Raw genomic sequence first — 13,170 nt, 5'->3', positions numbered from 1 at the left:
ATGATTAATGGGTCAAAGTAATAGCATGTATTATGAAAATGTTTTGTATTCGTAATTTAGCGTTGTTGGGTTGGTATGAAATTATCGTAAATTTCACGCATCGAACGTTGTATAGAACTGCTGCGAGCGCGTCATTTGTTGGCGCCAGACGCCGCAGTTTAACAGGTCTCTGAAAGTGTTTATGTTGTCCTATTTATGGTTAGGGACATGTTTATCACTCGGTGCTGATTGTACAACTTCCCTTTCAGTCCATTTAATGTAGCATTAGCCCCTTAAGCGGTAGAGGTTTTCGAAAATTCTAAGAATTAACCCCTTTTGCTGCTACAACCGGTAATAGTCTGTCAGCTAGTAATTCGTTACAATGTAACCTATAGCTATTGAGAAACTTGCACTGCCACGCCCTATATAAGTGTAGATTATTGAGAAATATTTTAGGAAGGAGAGTAACTACAAGTTGTCATTAAAAGGGTTAAAACGTTCTTTCTGTTGAAAACTGAGAGTATTTTTAGAGGCAATATTGCACTTTCAAGATATTGGATCTGTGTTTTATTTTGATTGTTTGGGTAACATGCCTGAAAAGAAATCAGACATGTAATTGCGTTGAATTTTTTGCAGAGCCCATGCTGCGTAGATTGTTGGAGGTAACAGAAGATTAAAAAACTGTAAGCTTTAATTGAAGACAAATACATTAAAGAAAAAAGAGTGATTTTGGATGGTGGGAAGATTAATAATCGAAGTAATTAGAAATATTTTGCCATTAGTCGTTAAATAACAATTTTGAAAATGTAAATAACAATATTATTATTCTTTGTTAATGGATTGTAGAATTCTACACATTTTTTACTATCACTGAAATTTGCAAGACTGAAACATAATTTTGCTGTCGTTATGTTTATTCTTACTAGACCGTAATTTAAAATGGGAGTATCACAGAAAGTTGCAATTACCGTGCATACTACTGTGTCCATATGGGACATATCGTTGGGACCTCTCGAGACTAGCGTGATACAGTGGCCTTGAGTGCAGATGGCTGGGAGTTCCATGTGGTATTTATTGTGGCATTTTGCACATTAGCGAGCGGCCGCTCCTCTCGACCTGGTCAGGGTAGGATACTATCCGTTGCTCAAGTCTTCCTAAGGAAACACAGACCATGAATTCCATGTATTATACGTGTCATTTCGCACATTATGTTCATCTTGGTTCAAGGGAGGACCCTGTTGATTCTTGGACCAAAAGATCGACAATCCGTCTGCCTGTTGGTCTATGCGCAACTCTTGTAAGAAATGTTCTCGAGATTTGAAGTATGACACACAGGTTCCTTTGGGTCCAATAAAGAACTATATTATTTAGGGATCAAAGGGCAATCCGTCGTGTCAGTATGTCTGTCCGTCTGTGCGTCAACCCTTTCGTTACTTTTTCTAGAGTCCTTCGATACTCCGTAGTGTTGGTTTATTTCTTATCATAAGCACTCTTCACAATGATCAATGTACTGCGGTTACCGTACTCTACATCTTTTTGATGAGAGTTATGTTAATTGATGTAGGCTTGTGGTAGTTACAGTTGACAGGACGAGTTGCTCATGTTGCAAATTGTTGTCAACCAATCTAAATTAGCTAAATTACTTCTTATTTACAAATAATTTGACCCAATTCTCCTACAGTTGAATATTCTTCATTGGGTTCCTTCTATATCACTAATGAAATGTTGCAATGTGATTAAATGCCTACCACAACTTTTTATAAGTTTTACAGCAAAATTTTATTACTATAAATTGAATTTAAACGGAATAAACCATCATACGTAATATCATAAACACTTGATATGAACTCCGGAACTCTGAGGTACAACTGGTTGTCTCTTTGATAAACATAGGTTGGTTAGCTCACTCAGCGTTTTCTCGTCTTATCAGTGAGCTAGTCGTTCACAATCAGCTTCTCCCATATCCAGGCCGTGAGCGCGCATGAATCACTCACTGGTGCGCCGTGTCTATCACATCTTCTAATATTAGCGCGCGTGTCATTGTTCTTTGATGCAACCGGAAGTGAGGTTATAATGGTGTATAAAACTGAAATTGGTAGGTACTCATAATGCTCTGTTTAACTGCTGACGACGTGTTTTTTGTTCTATCCAAATGTACGTAAATGTATTAACCTTCCACCTGTTACACGACTACTGACTAGTCGCTAAGAAATTATAACTTATTTTATTTCAATTCATTCTATGATGTGCAGAGAGTTTACCCGATAAGGCAATCGGAGGTTCTATAAGGACACTCTTAAATGCAGATTTTCGAAAATTCAATGAGAGAATTATTATCTGAATTGTACTAAAGATAGCGTCTGTGACGAATCCAAAACGTTGAATGGTTTGGGAGTGTGATTTAAGCACTGAATTAAAAATCTCAAATGTGTCTAAGTATAGTACTCGAAATTGGCTTCCTTGACATGGCTAGTTAAAAATGACTTTGTTCCCTTAGGACAAGAAGCTTAGAAATTGAATCTAGCCCTATAAGGACTTTGGCGCATGAAAGGATATTCCGGATGGGTCAAGTCGGGGGTAGGGGCCGCCTCCTGTCGAGATCCATGAGGAAGAATGTGAGGCACTAATCTCAAATCATTTCCTCTCAGAAGAAGGGGAAGCCAGCTCTGAACCAGCCTCCACAGTCAAAGCAGGCAGGGGGTGGCACACCCTTATGTCTAGGCTAGCAAGAACCAGAACTCCACCAACTTCAACAGTCATCTCCCGCAGTATGTAGACTAGACCTATCGAATTACCCTTGCGCCCCAGAATCTCGACATTTGCGGTTAGTGATGTACCGCTCCTGGACATAAGGTTGCCCAGATTTAAGTGGCATATCGGGTTTTGCTGTGCCCAGTGGTAGGTTCAACTGGAAGGTATAAACCAGTCAGAAGTGATACTCTACTGGGTATTAAAATGGCTTAGGAAAGAAACAGAGAACTGCCAATACGAGCCTTTCTTCCCGAGGCTACATTCCGAGGAAACGTTGAGCGCAGCAAACCGGACCTATTCCCAAGGTCATACGCAATAATACTTCAGTTACAGAGTGGAATGTTTTGAGGAAACAGTTGAGTGTAGAGGCCCGTGTTGCATTCTTAAGGGCTTCATATGACATTAGCGGCTGAGGACAGAAGGAAAAGAAGACGTGCAGCGAATGTACATAGAGGTTTTATATTTGCGATTCAGATTTTTACTGGACTCCATGTTACGTGGTAGGTGCTAGGGCAATGCACCCATCACCAGGGTTACTAATTAAGTAATTCAATAGCAGTTACTGAACTATTAGAAGCTATTTAACAAAATACTGTGGAAATGTACAGTGAATTTAGGACACTATCTCGGTCTCCTACTTCGTGACTCCAATACACGATGCTTTAAATTAAAATTCCAATCATTCGAGAGCGAATGAATACATGAGCATAGCTCAGCAGTGTTTGGTACCCAATTGTAATAAGATATGCTTATGAAGCACGTGTTATAAAGAATGAAACAGGATTTTTCCGAACATTTGGCATAGTTCAGTGATAAAAAAAAATCAGTAACACTACGTTTCTAGATTTGCAATCTGATCTCTTCTTCAGGTAAATAACTAACCCAACACAACACAAACTAGGTTAAAATAAGCAAATCATACCAGAGCGTTGTGACATGCGTAAATCAGGAATTACAACCACCATGTTTTGTTTATCAACTTCACTAACTGTAAAACATGCACATAATAAAAAACTAAACACAATACTGATTATTAAAACTAAACTGCAGAATACACAGTTCACAGTTTGTATTTCCTTTACAATCCTTCCATTGTCAAAAATAAACTTCAAACAAAGGACTTGTTATAAGGCAAAGACTTACAAAGCCACACGAAACAACTAGTGGTATAATACGAAATAGAAATGCTCTAAAAAGTTTGGTTAGGGTATTTTTATGTCAGGCATTGGGGTTGTCTACACGTATGACGTTTGTCCAAGTCAAACGTTCGACGAGATATAATTTTCTAAGGATTTTTTGTATGGAAGTCTTATTGTCTACCGATAGAAAGTTGCGTAAAGTCTTATTGTACACGTTTCACAATGTCAGTTGATGGAATAAGTTGAGTGGACCACTCGAGCCTGTCAGAGATAACTCTGATATGCCAGCGGCATGTGGCAGATGGCAGACTATGCGGCTTTACGTCCCTCACAGATAACTGAGTTTTAGTATACACAGAACCGCTAATAGATTGTATACCAGTTACCGTATCTCTTCACTGCTTAGGAAAATAATCGCTTTAAAGAGCTGTTTATGTAGCGCCGTGCAAAAAGACGTCGAACGTCTTCTTGTGCAGATTGATATGTTTGGTTTCATTAATTCTCAACCTTTGAACTTCTTAAAGTTCACTCACGAGTCTGTTGATTGCAACACTGACATGCAAAGATCACTCATTAAAGTGTAGAATAAGTTCCTTCAAACATCCCTTAAACTTTGATCCGTAGAAATCTACATTTTCACACTCTAATCAAGTAACATTGAAATGGACAGTATTTGATTTGATTGTATAGTTACACAGTTGAAAATCATTCATGCGGACGAGGTATGCTGAGGTCTTGGGGATAATTTTAGTTAGTTCTGAGGTCCTCCCCTAGGGCTGCGCCACGTAACTTTGATGACGTTCAAGTATTTATTACCTGACCCCTCTCACTCCACAGATGAGTCCGAGGGCTTATTTTTTCCCCTTCGTCAATTTATAACATTTGGGTGAGTTATCTATTGTGTAACTAATGCAATTAAAGGTATAAGTTACTGAAGCTTTGGTAATGAACAGAACAAAATGTTTCTAAGTGAGTTATGGTTAACATCTGGCCTGTTTAGAAGGTTGGATACAACATTTTTATATTACCTTTATAATAAATTTTTCGAATCTACAAAAATCCGTAGATCCGTTTTAGTTCGACCGGCGTCAAATACAGTTTGAGAGGTCTTTGTTTAACCAAATTTACAATAAGATATTTTTTATTAGCTACCACTTGGGTTTTGGTGAAATATATACTGAATTTTTAATGTCAATTCATAACAAATTGTGCATGGATTATAGAATTGCTTAGAAATGCTATTTGTTATTATTGTAAGCCTCATAATCAGTTGGCTAACTTTACATAGAGAGAATTAAGAAAATAAGTAAGAGGTGATCTTTAATATATTTTATGAAAGTAAACTTTCTTTAAATTGAGATACAAGGGCCGTTTTTTTAACCTCCGATCTTATGCCGTAACGACCAGACAAGTGGTCAGTGGAGTGCGCAGTAGTCGATCGCGCATCGTCCTCACTACATTTGTCGCTGCCGAGTTGAAGAAGAACTGCAGTCGCTTAATCATGGCCACCTCTAATGATTCTCCCACCACATTTAAATTCTGAATCATGATTTGTTTTCTGTAAACACGGCACATTTTGCGATAGATTCTGCTGTACTATTCCCTTCTGCTTGCAGGAAACGACTAAAACTCCTCAATTCACCTTTCGCGGGAGAATCAATAGAAGCGATTGTGTTTATTCGACTGCAGCTCGGCGCAAACTAACTAAATGAACTCAGTACCCAGCAGTGATAAATGTTGTAGCGGGGAAGATGCGCGGTCGACTACTGCGCACTCCGCGGATCTGCCACGTGTCTGACCGTCATGGCGCGAGATCGAAGATTTAAAAAACGTCCCTCGTATAATTAGAGTAATTTTCTACACTAAAACTCTGAATCTTGTCGTAAACCTTGCAATAAAATCTCGTAATAGAAAAAGAAGTTTGTAAACTGACACTCCTGTGTCATCGGTTTATTAAAAGGAATTTATTAAATTGAAAGTTAAAAAGGGAAGTTTTCCATGGATTTTTTAGGAAAAAATCCTTGTTTCGTTTATTGTATTTTGAAGAAAGTTCAAATTTTATGTTAAGAAAGTAACGTTCTGTACGAACGCAAAACGTGACTGGTCTGTAATTATTACCGAAATTACACATTGATTTGTAAACCGTATTACTTTATTTATTTTGCAACAATTTTTCATGCTAATAATCCAGGAGCCTAGAGCCAATTTGAACACATTAGAACACTACCTGATTTTTCTTGAGATTAATGGATAAACTTTTTTCTTTAACAAAGAGATATCAGTTTGTCAGCCACGCACATTTTTTTGGAAGTCGAAATGGAAAGGCATAGGAAGGGTTAAACTATGGAACGGTAATTTTTTTCTGAGATTATCTTTTTCTAGCCTGAGACACTTAAGGCCGAACGCCTGGTCCATAAATAATAGTTATATCACCAGATGATAGAGTCAATAGTCAGATAACCAGATAAAGAGACTGAGAGACGCTACTTTAAGGGCGTGTATATGGTTAGCAAACGCTGATTTGATATTTATTTATGTGTCTGACGTATGGTTTTAAGTGTGTCAAACTCAGAAAAATATTGACATGAGAATGAGATTGTCATTTTATATTTATAAACCATTTTATACCCACTCATTTCGACCTCCACCAAATCTGGTGTGGGCTGACATCTAGCGGAGATTTAAAAAAAGTCCATCGCTTTAAAGAAAACCCAGGTTGTGTACTTATATTATACAAATTAGCTCTTGGCGTATAGAATATTAGCGGTTATCAGATTCAGTTCATTGTTGACTGTCAGAATATGCCTCGTTATCTGCTGACACAAATACCAATACGTTCCATTTAAACAAATTGTTTTTATATTCATGTCACCACCTGTCAGTACTCGTAGCACTTGTCATACTGTCATCACTGACACGTGTGGACTCAATTTCGTCTTACTCCTATCAACTTCTACGTACATATCTTGTTGTCACCGACAAATCGTTACCGATTCCTTATTATTTTGTCCATAATGAATTTTGTGATAGCAGCTCAGAGTTCAAATGAAGACGACGACCTTGTTAGCCACAAAGATATGCGAGCTTATCTCGTGCTTGATGAGTATGCCAATGCTTTTTCAAGTGTGCTTTCAGTCGTAAAGCTCTGTCTTTTTTGTTTCGATTGACAGTCAGAGAGTGTTTGCCAGATTTCTGCACAAAACAAAGGGAGTTAGGAAAGAAAATATTGTTTCTTCGTCTACATAAAAATATATTCACGAAGCTATTCCAAATTCAAACACTTATAATAATGTTAAAACTGAACGTTAATGAAGCTACAAAATAAGAAGGTAAAATCGACAACCTGATTTTGTAATAGTAACCCAACTCTTTGTTTGAAGTTTGTTCTTGACGATGGAAGGAGCGTGAAGGAAACAGGATTTTCCGGACATTTGCCATCGTTCAGGTTTACCTGAAGAAGAGATCAGATTGCAGATGTCGAAAACGTAATGTTACTGATTTTTTGCATCACTGAACGATGGCAAATGTCCGGAAAATCCTGTTTCCTTCAGTAACCACCCGACATTAGTTTAGAAGACGATTATCAGCCGCGTGGTTTTGTAGCACCCCGAATGAATGGAAGGATATCGAAAGGATTAAAGATATCTGACAATAAGTTTTTCACGAGCCTATTTCTCAGCTTCACACTCTCAAGTCCAATAGTAAATAAAAGTAATCAGCGTCAGACTAAGAGGTAAAGAGCGACTATTTGGTGGAAAATTGTGCTTTCGGTTTAGTTTGGCTTCACTGTCATAACTATTATTCAGCTGTCTGAAGGTTGGAGACATGAAAAATGTTACGTTTGGTATGTTAAACCTTTTGATATCCTCTTGTTTCGTTCGACCTCCCATAATCATAATTTACGCGGCTGACGATCTAGTTTTCTTTAAAAACATTCTTCCATCGATTTCATGAAGAACTACGTTGTGTTCTATGTAATACAAATTTGCTCTAGGCTCCCGGACATTATTGAAGTGCTCTTTTTGATGTCGAGTAAAATTATTCGAAAATGACGATAATTTCGTTTTCAAAACCCCAGAAAGTGGTAATTAATGAATAATAGTAATTGTCATACTTGTTAATAGTAAGTGACTATTGCAAATGCAATAATATCACTCGATTTAATACAAGTGTAAAATTACATCACTTAAAAATGACTTGTTATCAGCTAACTTTACTTTTTTTGTTATTACGTGTACTATGTTTCACCGTATAGAGAGAAATCAAATTTGTTTCGATTGTTCATAAGTTATTAGTATTTCAAAGTTTCAGCAGTGTATCGTACTACAAAATATTTACATTTTACAGATTAAATTTGCACTTTGATTTATAGTATCGGGGACAATACGTGAATTCTAACACACGCCCACCTTCCATTGATCAGACAGTGTGAAGGTTTATTGTTACACTTAAACTGATTGGATCGCATTGAACACAGCATTGAAACGCGCCGCTCTCATCATATTAAAAGGCTGAGCGTGATACAGCGCCAGATGTTTTTGATAAGGTCTGTAGTGGATTGTCTGAAATACGATACCCAATTTAATAAAGGCTTTTTCTTGGCTTTTTTATACATAAACTCTTATATTTACAGTCTCTCAGTTAATATACTTGAGGCAATAAAAGCAAAATAATTTCAGTATGCTTATGCTTGGCATATTTTAACGTAATTTGGCTTATATACAATTTAAAAACACAATTGTCAAAGTGTGCGTGGTCACGGAAAGAAGTCAATTCGATATTCCTTTTATATCGATGCTTGGAGATTACTTCGCCCACGATCAGTTGAGGTGGAGCAAATTACAGTTAAAAAGTTGTAATTGAATACTGGACATATACAGGGTGATACACAAAGATATGCAGAAACTGTGGGGGCTTATTCTACATGAAAAATAATGAAAAAAATATATAGAAACATGGTTTCGGAAATGCTTTGTTAGCGAGTTACGGCTAACGAAAGAATTCCCTCGGATTTAAGCTATCCATGTAAAGCGAGGTCTTCCCTAAAATTCTGGTAAGCTAAATTAAGGGGCGAATTCAATAGTTTCCAATTTTTTAAAACTTGATAAATTGAATAAAACAGATCTCATAACTGTAACTTAAGTAGCTTTCTTGCTTCGTTATATTGTATATTCGATTTCTTGATTATCATTAATATATCATAAATATTTTTATGAGACAGAATTGCAATTTTTAAGAGGCGTGTGGTTTGTATTCGCGCCTACCTTAGTGGTGAAAATTGCTTAATGACGGTCGATTGACATTGGGAGATAAAATTTCTTGAAACCCTAGACAGCACAAAAACGTCTAAACATAAAAATATGAGCATAGCTAAACTATAGATATAGTATCTCCGTAGTTAGACCTCCTGTCTGCACACACAATTTTCTCGGCTGACGATTGAGTTTTCTCAAAGGAAATTCCTCCATCGATTTCATGAAGAACCACTTTGTGTTCTGTGTAATACAAATTTGCACTCGCCTCCCAAAGAGTTAGTAGCTGAGCAAATTAGTCATTGTTGGAATTAAAGTGAATCCTACATAATGTGGTTGCTCAGAAGAAAGGGAGAATTTTATTGCATCAGTTGGTTTCCATCCAAATATAATAAAACTATAGTTATAGCAATGGTAAAGAGTTACAGTTTTTGTGTGATACATAATATCAGTTGAAAAATGACATACAATTTGAAACAAAAAAAATGTCATGAAATATATTTTTCAAGTTTATTTTAATAGGTTTGTGGAAAGGATGATTTTATTCTAATTTTGTGCGAGTGATATTAAAATAAAAATATTGTTTGATTATCAAACCAAAAATAAATAAAATTTTCACCAAAGTTTGGTATTTTTTCTTACATTAATCAATCGTGCTGTTTTATGTATAGAATTTCGTGAAAAACGATTTGTAGGTCTACAGATTTAAAGCGTCCGCCATTTGCAAACTGATGTGTACATGTAATTCTGTTGACATGTCAGTCTCCAAAAATATCTTTGGGGGGGGGGGGGGGTGGGGGGGGGGGGGGGTGGGGGGGGGGGGGGGTGGGGGGGGGGGGGGGTGGGGGGGGGGGGGGGTGGGGGGGGGGGGGGGTGGAAATTAAACATATTTCCTGGTCTTTAGTTTGGGTACTCATTACATACACAGTGATATTTAAGTTTTTCAGTCACAATTTCATATACTAGAGTTCTTGATATCTGTGGAAATTTCTTTGAAAATCTGTGATTAAGAACCTTGTCCCTCGCTTAAAAATGAATTATTTGTTTGACGAATGTTCTTCAGAAAACAATTGGCCCTAGTAAAGCTCATAATGTCTTCTCCTTGCACAGAACACAATTCAAGATGAATTGCCACAGGTTGCATTTTTGTACCACAATAAATCTTATGACGCTATATAATTCACAGTCGGCGGAGAGTAGATTGAAGTGGCCATTTTGAACACTAGTTAAAAGCGCTTAGAATGGTATCACGACCTTCACTAAAAAAGTGCCACATACGCACTGAACGTAGCTAGCTACAAAGCACCACTCAGATTACGCTACTACCCGCACCCACTTGGCAATTAGATGCCTCTATAGATTACTTTCCGGACGACCCTCGTAATACAGTGGTAGTCAAGGAGCAACCTCTTGAATCAAATTTTGACCTAAATATATTTTCAAACACACAGTCGGAGAATTTCAATTTCTTAATTTTCACTTCCGAAATTAGACTTTTTGTATCACAAAGGAAAAGTGCAGTGAAGTCACAAAATAATGGAATGCATACATTTCTGTTATGAAATTTAAGAAAAAATATTTAGATTTTCAAAATTCTATTAGTAAACTGTTTCTTTACATCAAACAATTTTTTTAACTTGTTAATATTTAAGTAGAATAATATATTTAATATGACATTTAATGACAATTATTTAATTAATGTACCTAATTTAATTGTCTGACTCCCTACAGGGCCTTAGGTGGTTTTGGAAAGGCAACCTTTGGTAAGCTACCATTTCCAATGATCATCGGAGAGTTGTGTAATGGAAAAGAACCCTACCAGACTAGCTACATATTTTGTGTAATAAAATGCAATTAAATACATTTTTAACCTTATAATGTAGTAGGCTCGTGCTCAAAATAAATTTCGTTCTTCATTCAATTGCAAAAAGTTCATATCCTTGTACAGTAGCAAAATATGTTCTCAAATCACAAAGATCTAAGGCCTGCCTGATAGTTCTTGCAAACAAATATCACAGCCTGTTGTTTAGAGCCTTCTTTAAGGCGATCTCTCTTTGTATAAAATCAATATAGACCTAACTAAGTAATGAGTTCTTTCTTGAAATCTTAATGCACAAATATTTTAAATGCTACTTAAAAATAATTTGTTCGTGAGTAATGGTATTAGCTTGTTGCAAGTACCCTACATTACCCTACAGAACTTGCAAACACAGCAAATATAGTTGAACTAAAAATCGAACACGTCTATTAAGAGCCCTTTTTTATCTCCCACTCGTGCCTGAGTATTATTCAATTTTTAGTTCAACTCTTAGTACTATTTACAAGTAACTTAGGCCAGAAGAATGCAATACAATAATAATTACCTACGTTCTACAGTAATACTAGATTATTATGTACATCTACTATTGCTATCAGCTAAGATTGAACGTACAAAGAACGGACATCACAGTACAAATTCAGGTTTCTTACACAGACTCGACTAGCAGCTTAAAAAATAACTCAGCGTTAAAAAATTATTCACGGCTTATTTTCTACGATGAATTTCACCAACGTCATTGTGTCTGTTTGTCACTTCATTCCGATTAAGTATTGTTCATCGTTATAGGAAAGAATCTATTAAACATATAATTCTTTTAACTACCATTAATAAAATTCCTACTTTATAACCGCAGATAAAGCTAAAAATGATTAATAAGCTACATATTGTTTTTTTTTTTTTTTTTTCATCACATGTCATTCATCGGTATAAAACCCAGAAGTACTTTAAAAGTGAACGAAAATAAGCTTTGTGTAAACAAATAACATTTTCATACATCTATTTACTTGTTTTATTTTGTGAAAATCCGCTTCCAACTGGAATATGTCTTTATTTCTCAAGTTCGCAGAAAAATTTTGAATCTGGTATCAACCTGACAAAGGAAAGTATTAAAAGAAATGAATAAACAACTGTACAGAATTCAATTAATTAAAGTACGATCTTAGTTCTTAGGTTGCATGTCTAACATCTAAGGTTTTAGATACACACTGCATCAAGTCATTGCTTACACAATTAAATTCTTGAATTATTTCAACATCATTGTAAACAACCATCTTCAACGGATGTTAAACAAAAAATTTTTTCAATCAATCAGGCTGAAATATTTCAAACATTTATTTGTGTAAGCAATGTTTAGACATTTTATGAACTGGAAAAGATAAATTCATTATTCCAGGAATCCTGTGATCAATATTACTACCTTTAATACTATTCTCTAATACAGAGTTCTCTCAAATGTAATTAGTGCTTTTAAACTTTTAAAAGTACTAACTTATCGAGTTCCATTATTTTCTCCTGCTTGCGAAGTAACTTTAACAAATTCAATTTCATTTGATTAGCTTTAATAAAAAGGAAAATATTGGACAGTAATTTTAATGCTAAGATTTTTCACAAATAACAATCATATATGTAAACACTGGTGGATACAGTGTTTACATTCGACTTGCTTGTTCAATACATCTCATTGGATTTAGTATGTACTTCGTAAGTATTATACGAGGGGGTACCCAAAAAAAAACCGGAATTGTATTGCTGGCAGCCGGCAGCGTGTAGTACACATTCCTGCCGCTAGGCGTGTGTCGCGCAACCCATTGCGAGCTCAGTGACCCCAGTTCCGTTGTCCTAGTGCATTCTGTTCATTCGTAGTGACTGTTTTCGCTAACCCTGTTTTGTTCTTGTTTCGTTTTTTGTCATGGCAAGTTTAAGTGAACAACGTGCAGCTGTGAAATTTTGTTTTTTACTTGGTAAAAATGCTTCAGAAACTATTTTAATGTTGAATACAGCTTACAAAGATGATGCTATGGGGAAAACTCAGGTCTACGAGTGGTTCGCTCGATTTAAAAATGGCGACATGTCGATTGAAGACAAACCTCGTTCTGGACGTCCATCAACCTCTCGAACGGACGAAAATGTTGAGAAAATTCGTGAACTTGTGCTCACCGACCGTCGACAGACAATTGAGGAACTATCAGAGAGTAGTGGGTTAACTTGGAGCTCGGTTCAGCGAAAAGTT

This window comes from Homalodisca vitripennis, chromosome 5, assembly GCF_021130785.1.
Source record: "Homalodisca vitripennis isolate AUS2020 chromosome 5, UT_GWSS_2.1, whole genome shotgun sequence".
NCBI lineage: Eukaryota > Metazoa > Arthropoda > Insecta > Hemiptera > Cicadellidae > Homalodisca > Homalodisca vitripennis.
The sequence above is the reverse complement of the archived record's forward strand: the minus strand, read 5'-3'. Positions refer to the sequence as shown.